Genomic DNA, 27,686 nt, shown 5'->3' on the forward strand with positions numbered 1-27,686 from the left:
GTCACTATGCCCAGTAAATAGAACAACAAAAGCACAAATTGGCTTTGTTCCAGTAAATGAAACGTCTCACTGGTAAGAGGAAGAGAATCAATTGCTGTTAGTTTTAGTGTGCATGGGTAACGTGGAGACACTGACTGTGGCCATGGAAGAGCTATCAGGGAATGCTTCGGATCAATAGCATCAGGATTCAGGCAAGCACTCCATCAGCGACAGACTGAAGACGGAACGGGCGCAAGTGTGTTTGTGCATCTGTGTATGTTTGTGCCTGTGTGAACGCAATTTCTCCTGATCTGCCTCCCAAAAACACCAAGGGCCCTGAGGCATGGTATTGTGACTACAACATAACAACCATATCCTCCTGGCTGTAGACGCTCAAGAATGTCAGATTTTTTTCTATAAACAGTGAGCGCCGAGACTAACTCAGCAATCCTGGCTTTAGTGCCACTTGATCCCATTTTGGTGAAGAAATCAGCTTCAGGGGCCAAAACACAACTTAACTCGTGACCTAAAAGACTTTGATGCTTGATCTACGTGTTGTAAACTGTGTGTGTGTAAGTGTTTGTATTAGCATGTCAGTGTGTGATTTATCAAAGCAGAAGTGTGCTGTGTGTAGGAGTGTGTGTGCACCATGCCTGTGACGCTAATGGAGACGTGACTAGAACCTCAGTTGGCCACTTTAGATTCTCATTATGCAGGATTTGCTTGGACCCTCACACCCAATCTCCCATCACCCTTGCAAACACACACAGACAGACATGTGGCCATGTAGAGCACACATGCAAACACGAAAACAAGCACAGGTACTAAAAGCTTCAAACATAAAAGCAAGAGTTTTAAAAGCTCTTCAGGACAAATATACATGCATCTACATCTACAGCTGCACACAAAACCATGTACTCATCCTCACTAACCATTTTATTTTCCTGAATATTTTAACAAACATGCCTCCTGCTTGCCCTAACCCCCAATTCCTCAAATGCTATGCCCCACGGCTCTTCAGCAGCGTCTCATCTCTCTTCTCTGCGCTGTCTACACTATGCATGCTTTAGTAGAATTAATAGAACTCTCCCAGGCTCATCACAGTGAAATGGGTGCCATGTGCTGTGCTGTCTGCCAGCCTGTAATTCATGTATAATGCATCCTGTCTTCCCCTCGCTCTTACTCAGCGGAGGTGAGGAGACGCTTACTGAGTGGATGCCAAGTATGACCGCATAGCAAAGGTGCAGAGGTCAGCCAGAGGGGGTAAGACACATACTGCAGATCGAGAAAATGAGAAAGAAACAGAGAGGAGGACTTGGACAAGGAGAGGACAAACAACATAGGATAATAAGGCATGAGTAAAGGAAGAAGAGTATATAAGGGAACTGAATTGAACTGAAAATACAGAAAAAGGGTTAGGGTTAGGGTTGCAGCAAAAACAAATGAAATGCATATCTCCACCAAGGCCCAAAATTTAATTGGCTCTTCCCCATCCCTCCCCCACCCATGCCTCCACCAAGTTCAGAGTAAATCGGTTCAGTAGTTTTTGTAAAATTTTGCTGACAAATTAACAAACTGACAAAGAAATAAACCCACAACACGACCTCCTTGGTGGAGGTAAAAATACCAGTGGTAAAAAATACAATGACTCAAATATTGTTATTAAGTATGATTTTGAGGTACTTGTACTTTACCTGAGAATTTCCATTAAAAGCTGTCATATACATCAACGACTGATTAATAAAATATACGGCCGAGTTACAGACTGAACAATCAAGATTTATGAGGTAAAATTAGCTCCTTCATAAAACAGGCAAAACATATTTCAAATAATGTGTACCAGCATGCACCGGTCTTAAATGATAATTACAGTTGGAACATTTTCTGAATAATGCGTGTGTGTGTGTGTGAATCGGTGAATGGTATGTAGTGTTAAGTCGCTTCAAGTGGTCGATTGGACCAGAAAAGCGTAATGGAAGTGCAGCCCATTTACCGTTGTTTTGGTTTACCAGCTCACAACTTTACTCTTTCGGTTTACTCTCTCCACTCACTCTCAACCTCTTTCCAGCCACAGCAGGCAGCTGTACTCAGTGAAAAAGTTCAGAGTGACCCACCGTATGCTGCCGGCACCAAATGGAAGAAAGAGCAAGTTAGCGAATAGAGGGTGAACACAGAGGGGAAGTGAAGAACTGTAAAGAACTGTAGTAGATATCTGTAGTAGATATTTTTCAAAAGAGTTACTAGAGACTAAAAAAACAAAGCTAGAAGAGGTAATATTTGGCTTATTTTCATCATTTGAGAGACTGCAAATAAAGACTGATATCTGTTAAATGTGTATTAAATGTGTATTAGGTCAGATTTTGAGGGATGAAGGGAAATGAGAGAACATACAAGAAGGAATTCTGAGGCGCCAGCACTGTTGGAGAAAAAGAAAGATCCTTTAGAAATTCTTTGTAAAGGTAACAGGAAATGTTGCCTCTACAAGACCCTTACAATCTCTGTGAATTTTCTTTCTTTCTTCAGTTATTGAAGACAAAATGTGTCTGTGTGAGCTGATTATCATGGCATTAAGCCGAAATGCTGCTAAAACGTGGTCAGCTGCGACTTTCACAAGCTGTGGGTTTGTTGACTAAACAAGAGCGAAATCACTGCCAGACTGGGATATTGTCAACTCCTCCACACAAATCCCACGTTAGCACACCGTTTGACCCTCAATAATGGTCTGTTTAAAGCTCATCAGAATTCTGCATCATCAAATTTATTTTGCTAAATTTCTATCATAGAGCACAGCACGTTAGATCATTACTGCTGATTTTCCCACTCATACCAGTGTTTTAGGCTTTTGAATGCTTTCCTCCTTCTTTCAAGGTAGCCTCTGGTTTTCATTGATTTCAGTATCTATGGCAGTTAGCGGCATACTTGATTCTTTTACCATTATTGTGGTAGTGCAGTTGAAAGCTCAGGCTCTCATTAAGTTTGTCAGGGTTGGTGTATTCAAATGCTTTTAGGTAATAACAACCTTTTACCGCTACAAAGACCAGTGGAATCTGGAATTCTGAATGATGACTGACGAGCATTACAGGATGATTACAAAAAAAGGCCTACTTACTTTTTCTTTCTCTGAGTTAGAGGCTGTAACAGCACTGTTTAGCTACAGCATTATAAAAAATATTTTATGTTTAGGCGCTGGCAGCACTTCATCGCAGTCTTACAGAAAATGTCAGCAGTGATTTGAAGCACTATGCAAGACATGTTTACATTCCTCCCAAACCATGATTATACCTTACCTGCACACATCACCAGCCAGTGTGCTGTTGTTGCCTTAATCTGACAACAGCTAGGACTTGGGATGTGAGCCCAGGTCTCTGGTAGTCTCCTGTGCTGTGCATCTACCCTGGTAACCTCCTTACAGTACTCGAATGTAGCACTTCATTTAGTCTAAAGAAATTTGCAAAATTCATAACAGAACATCCACAACATAATCCAGGCAGTGATTACATTTGCCACCGCATCGTAATTGTTAAAGCAATTTAGAAATTTGTAAATGCAGTTTCTAGGAGACAGGATTGGAAATTAGGCAGTGTTGTATTCTGACAAGTAACACGGTGCTGGCTAATCCTAACCTCAACTGCTTCCACTTGAGGACAGGACACCTGACCTCATGTTTGTTTCCCCCCTTGGGTCAGACCTCTTCAACCATTTGATTGTTGAAGTTTTTCTTAGGTATTTCACGTGAGTGTATTCCCTTCAGAGTTTCAGTATCTCGGCCTCCAAGATGGACCTCCAACAAACTAAAACTACCATTCTCTCATCCTGAATTCCCTTCAGCAGTTTTCCCTGAATGTTTTTTCTTTCACCAAGGTATGTGTTGAGGCAGCCTACAGTAAATGATTTGTGTGGTGGACCTGGTTTTTGTACAATACAGTCCTGATTGCAGCATTGAGGGAAGAGCAGAGGGACAGCTACAGTACATTGATTTTACCGAGCATGTGTTCCATTTTAACGCAAAGGAGGAAAATGTTGTTTCAAGTCTTAAAGTAGCTGTGATTGCTTTATAGAAACCCATGTGGTCTCTTTGACTTCCAGTGCATTTCAAATGATACTGTAACTATATTACATACTGTACATTTTGTGAATATTTTATACTTAGAATTGTTTTTAAATTGAATAAATTCACAGATGGATGGATGGAAAGAATCACGGGTCTGAACTGAAAATGTGTAATGTGATGGCATTAGTAGATTATAATGGGAAATGTGACAATGAAAATGAACTTGGCAATGACCATGGACAAATTACTTTCACACAATGTAATTCATTCCACCATGTTCAGCAATAGCTTTCACCACACAAGCTAATCAGAATAAATAATATGAGACCAAACCAACAAGCAGCTCAATAGATGTGACAAAATTATCACCCATCAACTCTACTGAAAAGTCTGCCATTTTAAATATAGCTTAGCTTTGTGGCCACAAGATTAAACCCCAATTATTGTAATCTGCCTGAGATATGAGCCACCAAAAAAGGTTCTGATCTAATGTCATTTGAATGACATTAATTTACAGAATTCCACATAATGTTTCCACAACACTACTGTTGAATGAAATGCTGTGATGAGAAGGTGATTACTGAGCCTTCTAGATTATAGGTAGTGTGGTTTAGGAGTCCACAAGCTTGGTTAATATGTCCAGCCAGGGAAATCCTCACAGGGCAGACTATCAAGCTGATTGCTTGATAGTCCATCCCCTGCCGTTTCACTCAGAAATAAATATGGAATCACAAACTAAATCACAAACTAATTCTCATCCCTAAACACATGATAAAAATCCCTCAAAATATAATTCCTAAAGTAATCACAACTGGATCTCCACACTGCCGCGTCTGCAGGCCACCAACATTTTCTACGAAAAATGCAAAATGTCTTTTTCCAATAAATAGTGGTGGTCCTGGCTCCTTCCACTGCACCAGCAAAAATAGACAGTCAAGCAGGTAACACTCTGGTTTCCTGAAGAAACATGTTCCCTTACGTAGGCCTGCAGGAGACTGAGTGATAAGATAAGATAAGATCAGATAAGATAAGATAAGACAAGGGAAGATAAAACTGTATAGATCCCTGGAGGAAAATAAGGTGCCACAGCATTACAAGAAATAACAGGCTGTGTACACTAGGCACAAAAGTATAGAACAAGTATAGAAATAAAAAAATATATAAATAAAAATTAAATCCAAAGTAGATTAAGTTGTTATTCAGATATAAAAAATGAACAGTAAGTAGAGAACAAAATGTACAACAAATTGAAATTAAATCTATACACAATGTTCTCAGTAGGTGTATATGTATTATGACCTAATGCCTACAGAAATTACATTCCCATCAGCAGCTGCACAACTGAACACATATTATCAAACTGAAAAAAGATATTCAAAAACACAAAGACAAAAGGACAAATGTCCTTCATGCTGAAACAATGGACACATTTTCTTACTCTTTTATTGTTTTGATCACCTTGATGGTGCACTCTATCTTCTATAGACACAATAAATGTTCACAGAAAGAGACAGACTTTCCATACAACTCCCACAGTTTTAACAGAAACAAATAAAGACTGAAAAATAGCTCTGTCTGAATGTGTTTACTGCAGCAGAATGCAATATGTACATAACCAGGGTCACAAAAACATATGGATTCTTCATCTGTGTCTGTTTTCTCCATCAACACTTCTCATAAAGCCTCTGACTCTGCGCAGATCAACAACAAATTACAGACAGTTTGTTAGAGAGAAATATAGCTTGTGTGTTAATCGCTCAAGACATTAACTGGGCACAAGTTCGGTGGCGATGAATTAATTAGCATGCCTGGGAAAGTTTATGCTGACCTTCAGAAAACTAAACTTCAGAACACACACCTACACACATGTATGCACACAGACATTTTTACACTAGTTATTAAAGCTTCTCTGATTCTGATTCTGGTCTGGCATTCAAGTTTCTTCTTTAAACATTCATTCTATTCATACAAATTCGATGAATACTAGTTAATCAGTGTGCAAAGCAGGAATCTTGAACCAGGCAATGAAAAACACTGTTTACAAAGTTCTTGAACTGTGCAAAACCAAGTGAAATAACATGAACACCATGGACTGAAGTTCAGCCAAATTCTGGTGATCCAGCTTATTTCCTTACCATCATCTAGTTTAGTCATACTGCTACTACTTTTTGGTTTCTGATTTTTTTCTCAAGAATGTTTTCTTGGCACATTATGGAACATTATACCTCTTAATACCAACCACTCGTGGTTTGAATGCCACAGCCCATCTGAGTGTGGTTGGTGACCACGTTCATCCTTTTATGGTGACAATTTCCCATCTTCTAATGGCAACTTCTGGGGTGATAATGCACCATGTCACAAAGCACATTCGTCTCAAACTGGCTCCAGGAACATGACAATGAGTTCAGTGTACTTCAGTGGTCTCCCTAGTCACTAGAGCCGAATCCAATAGAAGACCTTTGGGATGCTGGCAGCATGAACGTGCAGCTGACAAATCTGCAGAAATTATGTGATGCCATCGTGTCAACATGGACCAGAGTGTCAAAGGAATGTTTCCAATATTTTGTGGAATCCATGCCATGAAGAATCAAGGCTGTTTTTGAGAGCAAAGGCAAAGGGAGCATCTGCAGGATTAGTATGGTGTTACCGATAAAGTGTTTGGTGAATGAAGTATGACCATCTTTCTTGCTTTTGTTTTGGTGGAGAACGAATGACGCCCAGTACTTAACATCAGACAGAGGTGCAGAGAAGACTTACATATCATAATTGTATATAAAATGCAGTGTGTTGTGATTGATTTGGCTGATGCAGCCAACTTTTCTGAATTAATCAGCAACAAAATGGAAAAAAATGTCAACAGTCACCTGGATAATTTAAATTTTACTCTGCTTCCCTAAAAGAGGCGGTTCAAAAACAGAAATTAAAAGTAAGAGTGAATCAGAGGGGGAAAAAAAAACACTATTTGAAATTGAGGTTGGAGAAATGCCACCATTATCAAAAACAAAATCGGTTGGTATTTAAGCAGGATGCCATCGTCCTCCCACTCACATACACCTGGGGGCCCAGAAAACTGTTGCACACCCACACTGTCTACACAGACAAACACACATATACTGCTGTGACTACACATCACGCCACATTTAAAGTAGAAATGACTAATAATTAAGGACGAAAACGCATCAAATTAGTTGTGATTCATTGTAGTTTGAGAACATACCTCTGCAATAGTGGAGAAGAAACAGAAGTGTATTATGTGATAATAAAAACATGTGTGTGGTGCTGAATATTCAGGTATGTCTGGTGCAGCTTGTTTCACCTTCTCACTCCTTTGGTTGAATTCCATCTTTTTTTTTTGCTCAGAACACTGATTTACATCAGCTGCTTCATTCATGCTTCACAACAACTGACTCATTCACAGCTGTGTTGCTAGTAATATCCAATCATATTCACATAGGTGTACAGGCAACACATAAGAACCTGACACCACCCCAGTGCCCCTCTAAAGTGTGCACAGCTTTTGGTATTGTTGAATAAACTGAGACTTAATGTTCATGTATGTCTGTTAAGGGCAGATTAGTTCTCCCAGCAAAAAGTTGCTCAGATTTTAAGTGTCCTTCAAAGAGCACAACATTTTCCCCCAAATCGATCTACCATTTGCTATAGTGGTTAGTTCTTTTTCATCTGTGTCTCTTTTCATCAAGAAATGTTTTTTGTTAGTTTGTTTTAAGCCTTAAGAGAAAATAGATGCAGCTCCATGAGAAAAATAAAAACTTCCTATTTTGAGCTTCAAAAGAAAAAACAGTAAAACTGACATGCCCCTGTGGTATTAGAATGAATTCACTTCCACATGTGTACACGTTATTTGACTTATACATATATATGACATCAGAAATGGACCAAGAATGTGAGAGAATGAACTGAAAAGGACACAGATGCACTAAACTTCTCGTGCACAGAACGAGTGATGATGCACCATCCACCGTCCAGAAACAGCAACCTATGAAACACCTTCACACACAAATCCTAGTTCTTTTCAGGAAACACGTTTCTTTATCTCCTATGTGCGTCTCTCTGTCTCGCATTTCCCTACTTGCTCATGTTCATGACATCTGTAGAAATGCGCACTCAGACTATAATAAATACTTGTTTGGAGTTGAAATAGAACCTTATAAACTCATAGACACTTGTCTCAGAAGGTGCACTTTACTGTCAATATGAAAAAGAAACTGCTCGGCACTACATCCTTCACTGAAAGGCTCTTTGCCTGAAATGATTTCTGCTAAATTCATGAATTATTGAAGTGAATGAAGAGACGGAGATAAAGTGGACCAACATGCTGGATCTTTGATACCAGCATGAAAAAAGAAAAGAAAAGAAAAGGAAAAAAAACACTTTGCAGCTGCTGAGATCTGAATGCCTTACTTTTCTCACTGTCAAAAAGTGGCAAAAATACATTTAATTAATTAGATGTTTTGCGCCCAACCACCCTCTGGTTATCATTAAGCTGTGAGCCAAATGGGCAACATTTCCAGCTGAAATCAATCCAGCTGCCTGCCTCTGAGACCAAAAAGTTTGTGTGGTGATAATACTGATAAAAGGTATTGATTTCATGGAAGCATCAAAGATCCATATTTCACCTAATTGTTTCTGTATCTTCTTAATTAAGTTTTCTCTCTGGAGGGTGCAGTTGGTCAGCTGGGTTCTTATAACCTTCATTTGGAGCCACTGATTGAACCGGCTGTTTTATGCCAGTGAATAATGTGAATGCTATAGAGTTGCAAAGTGGGAAAAGCTATTTCCAGTATCTTTTATCCCTGAAGCAAAAGTCTCGTTCATTTTTGACAGTGTTTGGTGCCTGGCAGTAAGAGAAGACTTGGATGGACATGAAGCTCCGCCTTAATCATCAGTATTAAAGGTGAGCAACTACATCAGAAAATATTTAAATTCTTTGACAAATCGTACAAGCCCAAAATACATTTCAATATGAAACATCCAATCACCAAGCTTAAAATTCAGTTGTGTGCGCCTCTGATTGTGTGGTATTACTTCTGACACCAGTGTTTCTTTGTTGAGAACCACTGAGGCTGCCATTAAAATACTTCCAGGCCCAGCAGCTCCTCCAGCTTCACAACTCCTCAGAATTTACAGACTTAATTTTCTAAGGATAAACAGCAAAACAGAATACTGGAATTTCTTTGAAATGTTTCATCAAACAAATAATAAGAGTGTGCGGTGTGAAAGGGAGGAATTTTGCAAAAAGGAAAGAAAGTTGGAGCTGAGCGCTGGAACAAAGAAGTGGAGCTGATGTGTTGTCAGATGGACCCATAACCTGGTTTAGGCAGATCAGAGAGGGAGAACTGCAGAGAGAGAGGGAGTGGGAGAGAGAGAGAAGGCGGGTATGTCATGCACAGCACGGAGCCTTTTCTTCTCCTGTTGTCAATTAAAGCAGGCGGCTCTGCACCTGCATGTGGATGCCAGGCCGACGCTTCTAGCCAGCGTTCACCTCGGCACCGGGCCCGCTGTCCAACCAGCTCTTAATGAGGGGCTTTGTGTGGATAAAGGGGGCTGGCGCGTATACTCAGGCACCCATACATGTCAATTAGGGTGAACCAATCCTGGGGAGATCAAGGACTCATGCCTCTCTCTCCCTCTCTCTCTCTCCAAGATTCCTTGCTCTTTATGCTTTCTTAAAGTAAGACTGATGGACAGACACGTAGATATGGGACTGCAAGATTTTCAAATGCGTGGGTTTGGAAATGACTAACTGTAATCCTCACAGAATGAATCATAGCTGATGTCTTCCTCATTGGAAATGTTAGAGCAAAATCCATTCCAACATGAAATTTACATATTTCATCAAAAGACAAATCTTGTAGCGGCACATTTAAGATTTTCTGTGAGGCTTACTTGGTCTTGACGGTTATGGGATTCAACACTTTTTTTGGGATACAGTTTATAGTTAGTTCTTGTCTGCACAACAGTGAAAAACCATTTGGATCTTAAGGCTCAAACAAACGCAGCAGCAGTCAATAAGCTGAATTGCCAATGATTTGACAATTGTTGACAAGAAAAACCTTAACTATCTGTTTGAAAGAATTAGAGATAAGTGTTTCAAATGGAGACATTGGTGAGCTGTCACAGATTACAGAAGTGAAACAAAATTTTAGTTTTAGTTCACCTTTTCAGATCAAACCGTTTGCCACCCACAAACAATCTTAATGTGTTTCTGCTGAGAGTTACTTTAACTTCACAAATGTGGGTGTTACCTACATTAAGTGCATGTAACTCATGGAAAGACAGATGTCGAATGTCTCAGAGCAACCAACTGCTCGAAAAAAAACTTAGTAAAAAGTTTTTTTGTTTTGTTTTGTTTTTTTATCCCTCCTATAGTCGTATGGTTGACTTTGAGTTCCCTTAACAAGGTTTCTTATATATTTTTTATATTTATTTATATATTTATATAATTTTTCTGTACTGATCAACACTGGCGATTGACAAATGAAACAAGAACTGTGCGATTTTGGCAGGTACAGTACATTAGAAAGAAACAAGAACAGAGTGAACAAGCTCTAAAACCGTCATGTGAAGAAAAGATTTTGATCTTCAACAGGTTTGAGGACAATGCTTGGTGAGCACAGTGCAACTGAAAAAAACACTCACTTGAAGAGACAGCAGGAAAAGAAAGTCAGTATGACGTCAAAGGTAAATTTGAAAAGAGAACTTTGAAAGAAATGATTGCTCATCAATCACAGCTAGGTTGGGAGAGAAGATGATGAAAATCGCTCTCGAATTAAAAGGTAGACTCTTCTATCTCTGGGTGTTTGCTTTCTTCAAATAGAGACCCCCCCCCCCCCCACCTCCCCTTCACTCCTCGCCCGAAAAGCAAAGGCGATTTTCTGAAGTCGTTCCTGATGTAGAAAAGTCAAAGTAGTGGTCCTGTCACTCACAGGTCTTACGTGAGTGCCATGTCAGCTGCTGCTGAAAGCACAGCTCTTTACAGGATCATTCCAGCGTGACAGAAATTTGATCCTCATTTTTTTTTTCCCATTTTACATGCATGACAGCGACCACCTTTACGTTATCGCAAGCTATTTTTATACTGCAGTTTTGCAGTACCTGCCTGGCTACAAAATGACTCCCAACATGTCTAATTCAGTTAGTGAAGGTAATCCATCACTGTGATTGAGAAGATAACAAACATGTTTTGCCAAGTAGCATTAGCATTAGAACACTACAGTGGATCATGGTGCACCGATGCCCAGCCCGTGGTTATCATGTTTCTAACCAAGCATGTAATTGTGTGATTCCTGCCAAGCTGCAATGACGATGTGTTCCCTTTGCCCTTTAATATTGTACTTCTGTGTGTGTTTTCAGAACATAAGGAAATGCTCCATTGCTGTTGTTGCACATACTAAATCAATCTTGAATGTTAGAGGTATTTATAGAAGCAAAAATTGCTTCACAGAAAAAAAAAATGTTCCTACAATAGTCTATATTGATAAGGAACACTGTGTTCAGAGATGCAGCCCACACACCATGACACACGTGCTCCCACCCCACTTAGGTCTGATAGGCTAATATTTTGGTTTGCTAACATTTTCCTACTATACTGCAAGGTTGCCTCTTCTGAGTGATAATACAAAGGTGTGAGAGAAATCCCACCGTATTTCTGCATACATGTATATGAGAGACAGCTTATGTGCACACAGGTCATCACACCTTCACATGCTTACAATACTGGTTACTTGCTGTATTCAACATGTTATTATTGAGGTGTCATGTTTGAAATAATGCTCCACAGGATCATCCCACGTCAGAGCTTTGTTTTTCAATGTGAAAACAAGAATCGGGTTGCTATTTCAGTAATTCCAATAGAGAAAAGTGAGAAAGGGGAGAGATGAGACCTGTTATGGTCGTGTCTCCCAAAAAAAATTGGAGATATTAGACCTGACCTCTGCCAGGCTATGTGAGCAAAGACATGTCATTTATCCAACAACTTCAACAAGTGTAATATGGGTTTGTGGTGTCAGGGCTGACTATCATCTGCCCTCTGGGTCTGATGGGATACTTACAGTGGATTGAAGGGTTCCTGCACTGGTTCTCCAACATTTCCGAGAGGTAAAGATGTGTTGCTTCAGGCTGACGGCTGTACTATGGAGATCCACAACAACAAGCACATGGAAGTCCAGCTTGCAGTGGAAGGCTGCACAGAATCTGTGGATATGGGCCAAAGAGGACCTTCGCCACATGAAAGGTCTCTATGTCCATGACATTCAAAATGTCAGCGCTGATGTCACGGCAATCCGTGGCTGTCCCCAGGAGAGTGACATCTGCACATCGGCATCATGAGCCAGCTCTACACTCACAGTCTGGATGGGTGGAAATGGATTTGTTTGCTTCAAATCAGAATACTGACTGCCTCCTGTAGCTCTCCCTCAGTTCCACAACAGTCCACCCCCATGGATGGACACATGGTGCACATGCAGCATGGCTAAATAAAGCTGCTTTACACGTTTCTTCTAAACGCGACGAGTCTGTCACTGTGTAAGGTGCTGTAGAATAGATGATGCGGAAGGAAGATGGAGTGTATAGGAATATTGAAAAGCATGGTACATTTTATATCATTTAAATCTTTGCAGTGTTATGAGACTCACCTGACTTCAGAGGAGGAAAAATATCAAAATCTTTTTATGGATTAGGATAAATGAGATTGCCATTTACTGAGAAGAAATTGTCAGGATTTTCATGATTGTTGGTAATATCTTTACAAGTTAAGAAAGAAGACATACCAGAAATTCTTGTCTCATTGTACTCACTCAAGATCTCATAATAAATTTGTTTTCTCTAATTTGAACTCAGTTCTTCATCAAGCTTCCAGCATGGTTTCCCTGTGAAATTCACTGCTGTTTTTATTTTTACCTTTACAGAGAACAAACACAGTATTTCAGATGCCCTGCAAGATGTCTTACAGAACATGTGCATTTCTAACCATCCTTTCACAAGTTGTTTTCAACCTTTTTGCTTGAATTGGTGACATTTAATGTCCCTTTAGGTAAAACTGTACATGCAGGTTAATACAAAAATATCTTGTTGAAAAACTGTGTTTGTAATCATCAAAGAATCCATATTCATAATATGGGCAAAAAGGACAAGGACCGGCAGAATTCAAATAGAATTCCAAACTGAACTTTCAATGCCATGTGTCTTAATGTACAAGAGTTCAGCACATTCAAAAGACACATAATTAAGGCAAGGCTGCCACACACGAGTACAATTGCTTGGTACTGAAGAAGTCCACCACTGAATCCATTATGTGTCCTTGCTCCTCCACTTCCTGACAGTGTCATTATCTCCTCTGAGGTGCACAGTAGAAAAAAAAATCTCTCCACATGCCATTAAATATAACAGGGGCAGGTCTAAGGATGAATTTGAAAAGCTAATAGCTGCTTATCTACATGTACAAGCTGGCACACATTGAGTATTATGTGTGGTCTTCGTGCACGCACACTGCCCGCATGAACAGGTGGGAATGATGAACACACATCTAAAGAAGGAAATAATATTGTATTAGATGAGGTTAACCTTCAATAACATGCTTGACATGTAACATTGTGATTGTAAACAGCAAAACTGGAAAAATAAAATGTTCTTCAGAGAAAACCTGATGCGTAAATTAGCTCTTTTAGGACAACTTAGCATCAGACAATGTAAGTCTTCTTCGAGAGAGAAGACGAAGAACTGAAATAAATCTCCAGCTGCTTAGCACCCACTGCCGCCTTCAACGCGGTGGGGGCGTGAGGGTCAACTCCAACTCGAAGCTCGACTCCAGCGTGGAGGCCAGAGCAGCATATTGCCATTGTAGCAGTGAGCTGGGCAGCGAATGCCTTTTCTGGCTCCAGGCTCAGTGACACATGCATTGACCTAAACGCATATCAGTGGGTGGAGGAACATCAATGCTCCTTTTGATGTAGGTGCCCAAGGTTTTACTTTTGCACCAATTACTGCTCTGTATTGACTGATGTTTGATCCAAGGTTTCCCAAAGAAACAAACCCAATGGCGACTGAGTGTGTCCATGTGGTTATTTATGTTAGTTCTGATGCACACATTCTTATTTCTATTTGCAGATGCCTTGGTGTGTATGTACCCTTTCTATATGCACTTGTGTTATGTACTAAAGGCAGAGCTCCAATGTCTTGCAAATAAGGGTTACGGTGGAACCACTACTGAGTCAAATGGTGTCAGTTTTTCTTTTCATGCCAGATGGTGACATCTTTTCATCACAGCGCAGGTTTTAGGCAGAATGTCTGGGCCACACAGAGCGACAGTTCAGATCTGTCAGATGGGCTTATGGCCCAGAATTCAATCAGGACTAAAAGAATGATGCTCTATTTCAGATTGACGTGGCTTTATATTTATTTTCCCCTGCCTGTAATAAAAGTGAAGGAGGATTCTCAAGTTATATGGTGGCTGCGCCTCTGTGACCTGGGTAATCTGTCAGTCGCAGACACGGCTGTGTTTGCTTTTTTTTGTCTGTACATGCTTGTGTGATGCATGTGTTTGCATCTGTGCATGCTCTAGTGTGCGTTACAAAGATTTATTCATAAACTTCAACGTGCTTGGTGAAAACCTTACGTGTTGAGGAAAGCCCCAACATCTGAGTCCATGGCCAGACAGAGAATCATCTTCTACTTTCTTCAGATTTTTTGATATAATTAAAATACTTTTAATAGCCAGTCCTTTTTTAGCCTTTAGCCATAGTCAAGGCGAGTGGATTTTCAAGTGTCTTGTATTGTAGCATAGAATCTCTTAAAGCTCATGCATTTACACGTCTAATGCTCCAGTTCTCCGCAAGAATTGATGAGTGAGTTTTTTTCTGATTGACTGTAAAGGTTCATTGTGAATCCAACTTACAGTACTTGCTATAATTCAGACTCAACAGAGAAATGTATAGTTGACCCTGAAAAGCTACATAAGCCTTTAATGGTAAGATATACTGCAGAGTATACCCTGCATACGCATTCTGTACACACTATTTTTAGCACACACTGTCAGCTTCTCTCTAATTGTCATTAAAGTGCTGCCACAGTCTGAAAAGCATCTTCAAATCACTTCACTGCAACACAAAGGAATAAAACATGATTTGGAGTGCTCCTCGGAAACAAAAAACCCACAATTGTTGCACTCTTGGGAGATGGCACTGCCGACCACTGACACTGCCTACCATTGACACAAAATATAGTTGCCTACAAGAGCTAACCTTGAGATGATTGGTGAAAGGGTCCAAGTCTATCAACAATTCAACAGATGGACTCAGATTATGGCCCCTGACAACACTCTTTCTGCATGTGCAGCACTAATTGTATAGATGCCACTTTTATGTGTGGGAAATGTTTATGCCTTTTGAGCAAACACTTTTCTGCATACACATAATTTATTAATCTCGCCCTGGGTCTTACTGTTTATCCACCACTGTTCCTGTTACTGTGGACAATCTACAAACCTTAGTATGAACAGTTTTTGTTGGAACCACTCTCTACAAAACAAGTGCACTCCTTGAAAGCCATGTACATTGTGTTTCACATTTTTTCTAATGTTACTCTCCAGTGTTGTGAGCACCACAAACCAAGTTTCCTTCACCACCGTCTCAAATAAAACCCAAACCATCTGCATGGCTAGATGCCACTTAGAGGTAAAATATCTTGTTTGGTGGAATTTGGGTGAACCAAACCTTTAAGCTAAATTGGAATGTTGGTCAGAGCTTTATGATTTATTCTGCTGTCTCGTGAATGTGTGAGAAAGGGAGCGGAGGAGCATATGTGAATCAGAGGATGATGCAGTCAGATGCAATCGCTGCTTAAGTGCTGCGTGATTATATCAATGCCCTCAGCCTCATGAAAACATTTGGGCATTTTAGTGTACGTGTGTACAGCATGGCAAGTGGGATATTTGGAGAGGAGCTGGTGAAATGAATTTGTGAGCAAATCAAAAACAACAAGCATACTGATGTGTTGTCTGTGCACCCCGCCCCCCCGTTTCTTGTCTTTGTATCTCAAACCACTTTACTCCCTAAAACAGTTTTCTCCTAACTCCTACACCTACCCTCTCTACTTTTCTGTTCGTTATAAGCCTTCCTTTGCCAAGGTTGGCGCAGTTCCGCTTAACATATTTCTTTTCTATTTTGACCATCTGTCTCACTTACACAAACAGTTCTGCTCCTCTTTCCTCTCTGTTTTTTGACTGATCTCTCACTCTCTTTGATGAATACTATTGGATGTTTCTTTTACTCATCTCCATCTGCCAAAATGCCCATGATTAAAGATCCTTACATAAATTAAACTGTCTATCATGGTTTTTTAATGTCACTTTTTTTTGCCTTAACAAATTCAGTGCAATTTAGCCTCCCTACTGTGAATATGACAGTGAAGTACCATGACCTTGGAGGTGCTGCACCAAAGACTACATTCCTCAAGTGTACCTAGTTTAGTTATTAAGCATACTGAGCCCAGGATGTCATTATTCTGTGCATACATGTATATTTTGGTTTTACCCTCCACTTCAAGATTGCAAAAATATTATTTTCTGTCTCTTTTGCAAACTACTGTTTATTTTCTTTAGTGGTTAAAAACTAAGAGAAAGGAGGTTGAGATCTGTTAAGTTGCTTATAACCAACCTTCTTCTTACTAATGCTCTTATACAGTAAGCTCCATAATGTAAACTGACCTAAACATGTGAATGAACAGTGCTGCATGAATATCCTTCAAAAGCAGGCTGTGTTCAGCTCAGTGTGTTTGTGTTGACTGGGGTCGTTCGGATGGTCAACGGAGCCGTGTGTGAGACCATGATTCTTTCTCTATCAGACGGAAACTATGACAGATCTTTGTTGTAATTGGCCTTGGAGGTAATAAGCAATGCTCATCACCCCATCGGCCTCCCATCGAGCTCCCGTTCCCATTATCCCCTGCTCGTTCCGATTCATTAAACCTTCAGTGAGATTGGTCAGAGTGGTGGAACAGAGGATGGAGCATTCATTTTGGTTAAGAAGATCCCTGTTCCTTTGATGCCTCTCCTTAAATGGCCGCTAATTGACAGAGAAATGTTAATGGTGTGAGAAATGTTTGATAAATAGTAGTGAGCCCTTCATTTAATGACAAGACCTGTGTCTTCTTCAGCTTTTTCTCTACTTCAGCTTTTTCAAGGAGATCATGCCCACACCGCCCTGCAGTAAATTATTATTGGAGGTTAATGTATCCAGTCTTACCCTCAAGTTATCGTTGGGGTCAGCTGTGCATCAGTACATCAGAGTGATGGTTGTGTATGTGTGGAGACAGTGGACTTCACAGATCTCTCTGAAGCACTCAAGAGTCCTCCTCAGGCCTATCTTCCTCTTGGAGTTCTGACCTCTCTCTTTCCATCTGGGCAGGCTATGGACAGTTTGTCTGATATTATTTGCTTTTTGCAGGCTATTGACATGTTTATGTTTGTGTCTATGTGGGTTTGTGATCTTATCCCAGGTAAAATCCTCACAAGCAAACGCAGGTGAAGGTCTGAGCTGTTGATTGGGGCTTTGGTCTGAGCATATCTTGGATGATTTCAAACATTGATGCCCTTTGTTGTTCAAAGATGTCTCTCATCCTCTCTTTTCTTGCTCTATGTTGCTCTCCTCTAGGCCTCAGAAGATGCAGGAGGAGTTTTACCTCTGAGAGTCTCTTTTACTTTGTTGATAGAACCGAAATGAGAGCGGAATTTTATTGTCAGTGCTGCACTTCATGGTATGAAATTCAGTAAGTAAGAGTAAGAGTCTGAATGAAAATGATGCTGCTTGTGAAAGGTTGAACCAGGGTTTTGGTTGGAAATAGTAAGAGGAGTAAAAGGATTTTTGAAGTCTGTGCAATCGTAAGATTGGTGGCTATATTAATCTTGTGATTTTTATTAATGGACCATATCAGTGGTGTTTGCAAATCACTCTGAAAACCATGATACTACCTTTCAGAAATCTACATCTTTACCAAATTCAGGCAGCCACTGATTTCCACCCTTTTTTTTTTGTATGAAAATGTATTAACAGATGCTTGAAACTTGCATATCTGCAATAACTGACTTTGATTTCACACAGAAATCATTTGAAACCAGTGTCTGAAAAAACATATCTAAATATGTATGTCATGCATTTGAAAATGGACAGTGAAATAAAGTTATTTGAAGTTAGCGAGCCAAAGAACTCGCACTCACTCTCGTATGGTCCTTTAAGGGAAAAGTACATGTGTTTTCTCCAATTACTTCCAGATTTCTTTGCCCTCCTTTCTGTTTCCCCTGCTGTGCCAAAAATGGCATCCAATGGTCTGGTTTAAGGTGTTAAATATGGAAGCCCAGGGCAAATGTCAGAACAACTTGAAATAATTGCAGTCTGCTGCAGATAACTCAGAATCATTATCACCAGTTGTGTGGTTAATTCTAGGGCCAGAAAGAAAGAGTGTGCCTTAGACTGAAGTGAATACAGCTTGCAGTAAGCTGCTTTAGCACCTGTGATCACAGCTAGCCATTGCTCAACAACGCCATGAGCTTACACCTGGCGGCGTTGGCATCTGTAGAGAAAGGTTGGGGGGAGGGGTGGAGCACACAAACAAACGGCTTTGCCACTTTCGTGCAGAAAGCTGTGGCTCAAAATACTGTGTCCAGGGAATTTCTAAATTACCCTCTTGCTGAGTTCAGACACAGTAAGTACTATGAAAAATCATAATCGGGTCCACAAGCAGCCCTGGGGGTGGCCGAGGAAGCACTCTGTCTTGGTTTTCCTGATGTTAACTCTCCTATTATTAACTTTTGTTCAAGGTATCACATTTTTGGATAAGAGGGAGAAAGCCAATAGGAGGCTGAAAATCATGCTGAGAAACAACAGAAGCTATTACCATGGTGCATTATTTCCTTGCTGCCCTGTGGTGGCTTAGATGGGACTCGCCATTCGCAAAAGCATTACAAACATTAAGCCCTCCTGCTTTCTCCTGGCAAGGCACTGTCATTTTCAAGACAGGAACATTTGCTCAGTCATGCTCTCTCATTCTCTCCCTCAGCCTCTACTTTACTGATACTGTCATTTTGGAAACAGCATTTGCTCAGTCACTCTCTATCAACCCTCCCCCTCCTCTCTCTCTTTTTCTCTGGTTTTCCTCCTTCTGTCCTCCACTCATCCATTTCTCACCCTCTCCTCCTCCTTGTCCTCCTTCTTCTCCTACACAGGCAGAGCACAGACAAGATAACGTGCAGCCGTTTCTCTCCTGGCTGTGTAAGGACTTAGCACAGCCATTTGTGTTTTTTTCTATTCATCTCATGCACCCCAAACTGTGTGGGGAAGTACACTCCACAGCCTCAACTAAAAAAAAGAAGGCTGTGGGGTGTATTATTCCCGAAAGTATTAAAATACAGCCACAGTATAAATTCCTATAATGATGCCAGGGGGGATAAAAAATGCTAGAAGGTCAATGAACTCAGACACGTTATAAATCCCCGCAGAAACTGCCTATTACAACGATTTGTCCTCAGGCTGCCTAAGCACCCCTTCACTCAAAACCCCGGCAAAACAAGCAGAACACGTGTTCCCTATATCATTTTAACAAAGGGCTAGATTCATTCCACCTTTCTGTGATGTTGAAAGCAATAAAATCCTCTCCTGAAAACCCCGTGCTTGGCTGTGTTGCAACGGAGAGTGTGTTTTTGCGCTTGGCCGCGCGGTGGCAACCTGCGCTGCGCTGCCAGCAGATTAGATCCTAATGTTTCCTCATAAAGAACCCGGGACTCGTCCTCATCCGACGCACACCGGCAGCCGGGCTCTCCTCCACGGCAGGCTCCAACCATGATTGTGTGACTGCATGCAAGTTTCTCCCCCCGCCGCCCTCATCCCCTTCTCTCCGAGCTGCTGAACTTCTTCTCAGCGCTCCTGTCAAACTGAATTGCCGACCTTGACAGTGCTCTGTGGGGAGGAACTTTACGGGGGGGTGTGCTCCGTATCTGGCGCTCTATTCTGAACAGGATTCGAGGAAAAGTCTTCTTCGCTGCTTTGGGAAACTGTTACCGTTCGACTGCGGACGGAGAGAGGCAGGTTGAAGTTTGAAGTAGAGGGAGAAGAAGAAGAAGAACACGGCATCTCAAGGACGCAAGAAGTGTCGACGAAAAAGTATGAGGTACCGCTCGCCTTCTTACAGGTGCAGCAGGAAATGGACTGTATTTGGACTAAACCTGGATTCGTCTGACTGAGTTTCATTCAGAACTCAGGCTGCTTCGACACTTCACTGTCTTACGGGGCTTGTGGAACTAGAGCGAATTTAAACTATACAACAAACAGACTCTGTTTGAACGAATCTCTACGAGCTGCAGCAGCTGCTCGTTTTTTTTTTCGGGCGCTCTAAGCTCGGTGCGCTCTGCCCGGCTCGAGTGGCAGGTTCCCCGAGAGACCCGACAGGAGGCAGACAGCCGCGGAACCACACCGGAACTCGGACACAGCACAATGCCTGAAGCTCACCGGGCACTTGTTGTCCACCCTGCACGGTTTGGGACCATGTTTGAGGACTCCTGGAGCAGATCGATGTGGCGCGCCACATGGATTTTATTTTTTACCTTATTCATCCACTCCACACAAGCTCAAGGTAAGAGGGACAGCAGCTCGGCACGGTGCCGATTAGTCATCACACAGGCCCACTGGTGTGTGCAGCTTCCCTGCTATGTTGAACGTTTATGTGAGAGCGTTCCCGAGCTCATCTGTGATGTGTTCATTACTCTTTGCCTTTTGCACGTAGACTATAATTTTCTCATTAGACTACACATCATTCTGCCACACACACACCTACACACCCACTCTCTTAATTTCAATTTAGAGACACTCATACTTTGGCAATCCGTTGCTGCACTTATTTCCTTTATTTAACATTTTAGTGAGACTTTTACACGTGTGTACCTGCACCTGGACTTTAACAATAAGCTGATCTGGAGATCTCTGTAGTCTGTATATATCTAATGGGATAAGTTTGTGGCTGCTCAGGTTTTAATGTGGTTTATTATGAAGACCCAGTGTTTGCTTTCCATCTGTTACAATGTGTAGAAACTATCACTGATTTTTTTATACTTTGAACAAATGCAAAGAACGTGCCATTAGAAGCTCAGCTGTTAAGAATGTTAAGCTGATTAATAAATTCTAATTAATTAATCAGCCCTCTCCCCAGGAAATTAAACTTTGCGCTGTAAACGAGCGCCGCAAATAAACAGATACATATTGATATGCAGCGATTAACGCCAGCGCGTGCACGCACAGCATTAAGTGTTGAAAATTAATTGGTTTTCTGAGAATTACGCAGCTTGTTAACAACCAAGTGTGGCAAGTTTTTTTTTTCTTTCTTTCTATTTCGTGAGTAGTTTCCCGAGCTGGAGTTACGACTCAAATTCTCAGCGCAATAATCCCACAAGATCACTGTAATATTCCTGTGGAGACTTGGAGTGTGTCTCTGGTGCCCAGCAGAGAGTCTACTGTAACCTCAGGCCTTCTTCCTTTTATTTTTACCCAACTGTCACGTCCCTGTAGGATATTAGTTTTTGTGTGATATTTATTCAGTAGTCTGTTTCTTTCAAAATGATGCTATCACTAATGGCAGTTTGTTTTTGTAAGAGAAGAGCCAGTGGCTTTGGAAAATAAATGTGTGTTGAAGACATTTGTGGTAAAAAAAAAAAAAAAAAAAAAAGTGACGGGACATTACTGCCACTTTGATCCAAACATTTTCACCATACATTTAGACCAGAGTGAGATCTATAGTTAGCACCATGGGTGCTCCAGGGGGTCCTCAGTAAAGTGCAGCTTAATTGCGACTTCTATTGAAGCAAAGCAGTGGAAAATAAGTGAAGGATGATGATCTTGACCGAAGTTGTCCTCTCCTCTTTGTAGTCTTAAAGTCTTTATTACAGTGGGTGCAAAGTGGAACTTTATTTTGTGTCTTTGACATTTGGAAGTTTGAAAACATCTTAATTTAGGCGTGTTCACAGTACAAACCTTGCATTCAGGTGTATGGATGTGCCTGTTTTGGATGATTCCGTTACTCGCATGGCAACATGTGCTCTTTGCTTTCCTCTGCTGCACCCTCTCCACTCAGGTAATTGGGATTCAGGTATTGCTTCCACAGTAAGGAGGGAGTATTACCTCTCAAGATAGACTCTAAGCCCTTGGTGGCGCTCACTCAATAATACAATGTAGAGAAGATGAAAAAAACAAACAAGGCAGATATCCATCATTCATGAGGGCATATCCTAGTGCCTGACATTTACAGGAGATTGATAACTCGAGTGTCCTAGGGATTAAGAATCCTGACATTGTTGCTTCCTCTCTCTCTAACTGTATTTCTCCCTCCTGTCTGTATCTGATTCTGGAAGCTTGGTCCCAGTCCTCTTACTTTCCCTCTGAATGCTTATTTAACCAACCAAGTTAAATAAGAACACATTTTTTACAGCAGTGGCCTGGGGAGAAAGCTTTCCCTGTGTTTTTTTTGTTTTTTATTTGGATGCGCATGGATGCATAAAGCAATATGCGTGCATGTGACTATGTGAGTGGAAGCTGAAGATGAAGACTGCCAGTCACACTCACTCTCTTTCTTCTCAGTCCATCCAGCAGTGGCCCTCAGATTTCATTACATAGTCGCTCCTGGGTCAGAAAATGTAGGATTTAATTGGACTCTCTTCAGACCGTTCAGAGTGTGGCTCGTTGAAAGTGACCCCGGTGTGGGCTGCTCTCTTTCCATCCGATGATTAAAGAACATGATGAGGCGAGTAGCATGCCTCTGGATGGACATGTCAGCCACTGCTTGCCACATTTTAATGACCAGTCTACTGAAACGGCTTTTTAACGACAGGAGAATGGTCTTCATCGGACCAAAGTGCTATGAAATCTTGCTTTAGGGCTTGCTGAACAGAGAGAGATCATCTTCAGTTGGTGTATTTTGTATATTGTCATTCATCGTCATGTACAGCATGAGAAAAGCAAAAGTTTCAGTGTTAATAAATATACTTAAGTACTCGACTGATGGCTAGAAAATTTACATTTGGTCTGTCAGTAGTTTTTGATGTTCTTATCTAAAATGGTGAAGCATTTCAAGCAAAGGCCCTAACACTCGAAATTTGTTAGCTCACACGTGAATGCACTATTGGTTCTTCCTCGAATCATATGAAAAAACAGACCGTCCTCCCAGCTCACCCTGGATATTTTGTTTAAAGTGACAGTTATAGGAGCCGTCTGGCCCGTCCCACTGTTCACTTCATTTCATTTACTGAGGTCATGCCGAGGCGATGCTGGGCTTGCCTGCTGGTTTTGTCATTTCTAACACGTCTATTTTGGAGCTCGGAGCAGCGGGGGAGAACTCTATTGGAACGCCATGTTTGACATACATACTTCTGCATCATTCAGCGTCTGCAGATTAGCCTGACTGGCTACATCTCAACTTTAGGAGCTTTAGAGGGGGTTAAGGACTTCATTCTGTCAGAGGTGTGGCACTCAGATTAACATCCATAAGGATGGTTATGACAGAGTGTGGGGGGGCTGCTGGGGCACTGCTGCCCCAGGAATCAGCTATTTCATGCTGTTGTCTGGCGAGGGAGGACGCACAACATGTTTATAGTCTGACTGCTTCAGAAGGAAGTAAAATTGGATGCGTTCTTATCTCAGGTGACAAAATAGGGCACGTAATCATTGATGTGCAAAAGAAATTTTCTGTGTGCTAGTCAATGGCTTTCAGATGGAGAGGTGGAAGCTGCAGCTGCACATGGAAATATTAGGCTGTGGTGATTTCAGCATTTTCATCTTTTGCTTCCCTGATGTGACTCGTCTTCCCGTCTGAATGGTTAGACGCTTGTGCCATCAGGAAGTTGGGTCTGTGCTGTGTTTGTATATACTTGAGACCTTGACAAGCCTATCCCATGGAGGTATAACACAGCAGATACTGGAAGCACTGTATTTAGATGAAGGGACATTTTTTAAATCAAGATTACTGGATTATTGATCTTTTTTTTGTTATCCTTCAGAGCCACCTTTGGTCTCTGATATGAGTCACTCTCTTATTAGGCAGCAGGGACAAGTTGTCTTTTTAGGATTATTTGGAACTGACATGATGGATTTGGGCAAAGCTGAGGTGAAGTAAACCACAAAAAAAGAAGTGATTGAGATTGGAGTGCGAGTGATTCGTGGAGACAGTGAGGTTGAGAGAATATCTCCAGACTACAAATGCCCTGATTTGTCACTCATCTTAATTGGCAGACTAGGGATCTCTGTTTCCTTGTAGCAGTTGTGCTCCGTAAAACGATTTGCCAAAAAAAAAGGAAAAAAAAAAAAAAAAGGCGAACTGAGGTTGTCCAACATCCCTGCAGCCAGCACTCTGGCAAAAGGTCACAACATATCGCTTTGAGCATTCAGGGCTGGCAAGAAAACTCATGGTCAAAGTCCAGTGATAGATTTCTCAGAGGGATGTCTGGAGTTTCACTGTGCTATGTTCAATAAAACAAAACTTCCCACCCAAGGTCTCTAGTAGTGTCAAGTCCAAGAGAGAGGTGTAACTAAAAGACCTTTTGTTTTTCCCTTTGGAAAGCACTTCCAGGTCTCTTCAGAGTGGGGCTGTTCTTATTGATCTGGGTCTCGTTTCCCAATATGAGTCAATTGAAGAAGTTGAGTGTTTCTAAGCGGGATTTTTGTCAGTGTTCTACATACGTGTTCAAAGTTCTACATACATGCTCTGCAAATTAAAATTAGAGCATCATAATGGATTACATATTAAAACAGATATAGAAACACAAAGATTCATAATACACTGTTCACTTGTAAAGAGTCATTACAAGAAAGTAAACTTAGTTTGCTTTCATCAGTTTGTCTCTTGCTTGAGTCAGAGGTTATTTGCAAATTATATTAAAGAATGTTAGTTAAATGAGAGTGAACATGAACTGTTACTTGACAAGTGCATCGTCATTTGACCTAGAGGACAAAGAGAAGGAAGGGAAAGAGAACGAAGACATAATGACAGGTCTTCAGTCGCATTCTTATTTATATACACAAATATGCATGCACATGAACTGACACATTCCTTATATATGCTCTTTAACTACACTGCTATGCTATTATATATTCTCTGTTTAGTGCAGCTGTGGCCAAAGGCGAACCCTCAGGATGATGGGAAGGAATCTAAAACACCCCACCAGTGAACTTCTGATGGCCATAAACAGCTCAGCACTTTTTACACTCCCTCTCCCAGATACACAGACCCGCCTCCCACAAAACCCTAACAGAAATGCACTTTATACTCATAATTGTCAATATACTGCTTCTTATTACTGTAGGTATGTTCTATTATTATTCTGACAGCTGCGTTAAAAGGTCCTCCTGAAAAACCTCTGAAAAGTACTTAGTGTGTGCATCACTCTGCATGGATAGCAGTGTCATTTGTATTTATATAAAAGACTCTTCTGTTCATTATTCAAATGAATATATGTGTGTAGAAGAAGCCATCTTTAGAGGGACCTACTGTGTCCTCATTTTGACTGGTATTTATACTGTTCTTTTTTTTGCCTTAAACCCGGGAATCTCTGCAAAATTTCGTTATGTTCGCATAATGACAATAAAGACTCTTGAATCTTGAAGAGACTTGCTAATGTGGAGCCATGTAAATGTGTGAGGAGAGAAGTATTAGGATGTGTGAATGTGTGTCAAGCATCTTTGTCTCAAGCTTTATCAAGGCTTGATCTACACTGCAACATCCTGCCAAACTCAGTCTGATTTTCCTGCATTTATTATGCTGCTTGACATTATCCAAGTCCTCTGATGATATTGGATAATCCCCCCCTATTTAAGGTACCAAAAAGAGACCTTGTCAGAATGCTTGTAATTCAGCTGTAATCAAAGCTACCTGATTTGCACTCGTTGCAAGTGTAAACAGGCAAACACACAAACTTCCCTTTGTGTTAAACGAGTGGTCTCAGCAGAAGGGCCTATGGCTCTGATCCTGGTGCCAGAGCATGAGAGTAAGGCAGACTGACTTTAGCCCTGCACAGGCATCATCATTGTCATCCAGCAGAACACTGCAGTGGTCAGATGTGTGCAAGTGCACAGTCCTGGTGGATTACTTTCTAACATGAACATTGTATTTCCTCTGTTTACGCTGTGATCATTGTAACAAAGCGAAGCTGTTGGACAACTGAGTTGTAAAATCCTGAGTGTTATTAACCGCTGTGCTTTTTGTTGGTGTCTGAAAAGCCTTCATATTCATGGACTGTGTTTCATATCTCACCTGTGACTGAAGCAGCGTGCCCCCACGACCCCCAGCAATGTAGCTCCTTATGTTTTTTCTTTTAATGCTGGGCTAATTTTATCCTGAATGCCCAATAAGGGAATTAGCGGTACATGCTAACATCTTGCCAATGTTGGTACCCCACTTTAGTCAATAAGATGACAAGATGATTATGCCCTTGTGGCTTTATAATTCCAGGCTGACACAAACCATATAGAAACTGACATCCCTCCATACAGTGAACATCATGCACTGATACAGGAAAGCATAAAAGGCTTTAACATTCCCTCTAATTTGCTCAAAAGCTACTGTTTTAGGATATACATGCTTTTTGCAAGGGCTTTAGATTTTGTAGATCTGAAACTCAAAAATCCCACCCGGTCTTTAATACTTTAATGCAACAGGAAAAGATAAGGTCAGCCTAAGTTAGGGAGAAATGACATAAAAATGGTGCCTCCAGCAACGGCTTGCTCCTCAGAGGGTGCTTCTAGGTGACAATGGTGCGGCATAATCAATGCCATTTCACAGCTATCTATTCAGTGACCGCATTTCTAAATCCAAATTCCCTCATTGGCATGCTAGGCACTTTTCATTTTTCTCTCTCATCTCATGCAATGCATTTGAAGAACTTTAATCCTAAAATTTCAGCCATCCCTGCTCTATGAAACACCAGTTATGTAATGCCAAAAATGACTATTGGATTGAAAAGAAGAAGAAAAAAGATTTGGGATTGTACAATTTCTTCTCTCTTCGAAGTGTCATGCAGCCCAGACAGTTTGACCAGAACAAGTACTGCTGGGCTGAGGCGAAGATGTAGCACCCGTATTCACAAATAGTTTCTTTTTAAGCCGCTGTCTGGAACATGGCACAAAGGAGCCTGGTTAGTGTTTGCCAGGGCTGTCCTATTTATCTTTGCATGGTTATTAATTTGGGTTCTGTCCACACTACTGGGTGCACTAGGAAAAGAGGCCACCCAGGCCTGCTGGGAATTTTCACTATACACTGAGAGTAACAAGGGCCTGTGTTGAATGACCTGTGGGCCTGAAAACAATTTGGAGTTCTTGTCAATAAAAACAGAGGGTCCACTTGTCTCCCTTTAGGCTTTAGTGGTGGTGGGCTGATTGTCATTGTTCAGCCATATATATCCCCTACTCCTAATTGGGGCTCAGACTGAAGTGGATTAAACTGGTATTGTTGACTCTTTTCTTTCCTCTGACATAGTTTTAAACAATTCCTTTGATCATTCTGCTATGGACTAGGGCAAGCTAGATCACTTGCTCAGCAATTATTGCTCTATCTGTGGCTCCCTGTATGTTGTGTTTGTGAGAGCATGTTTTCGTGTATTGCTGGTTTGAAGAAT

This window comes from Toxotes jaculatrix, chromosome 21, assembly GCF_017976425.1.
Source record: "Toxotes jaculatrix isolate fToxJac2 chromosome 21, fToxJac2.pri, whole genome shotgun sequence".
Classification (NCBI taxonomy): Eukaryota; Metazoa; Chordata; class Actinopteri; family Toxotidae; genus Toxotes; species Toxotes jaculatrix.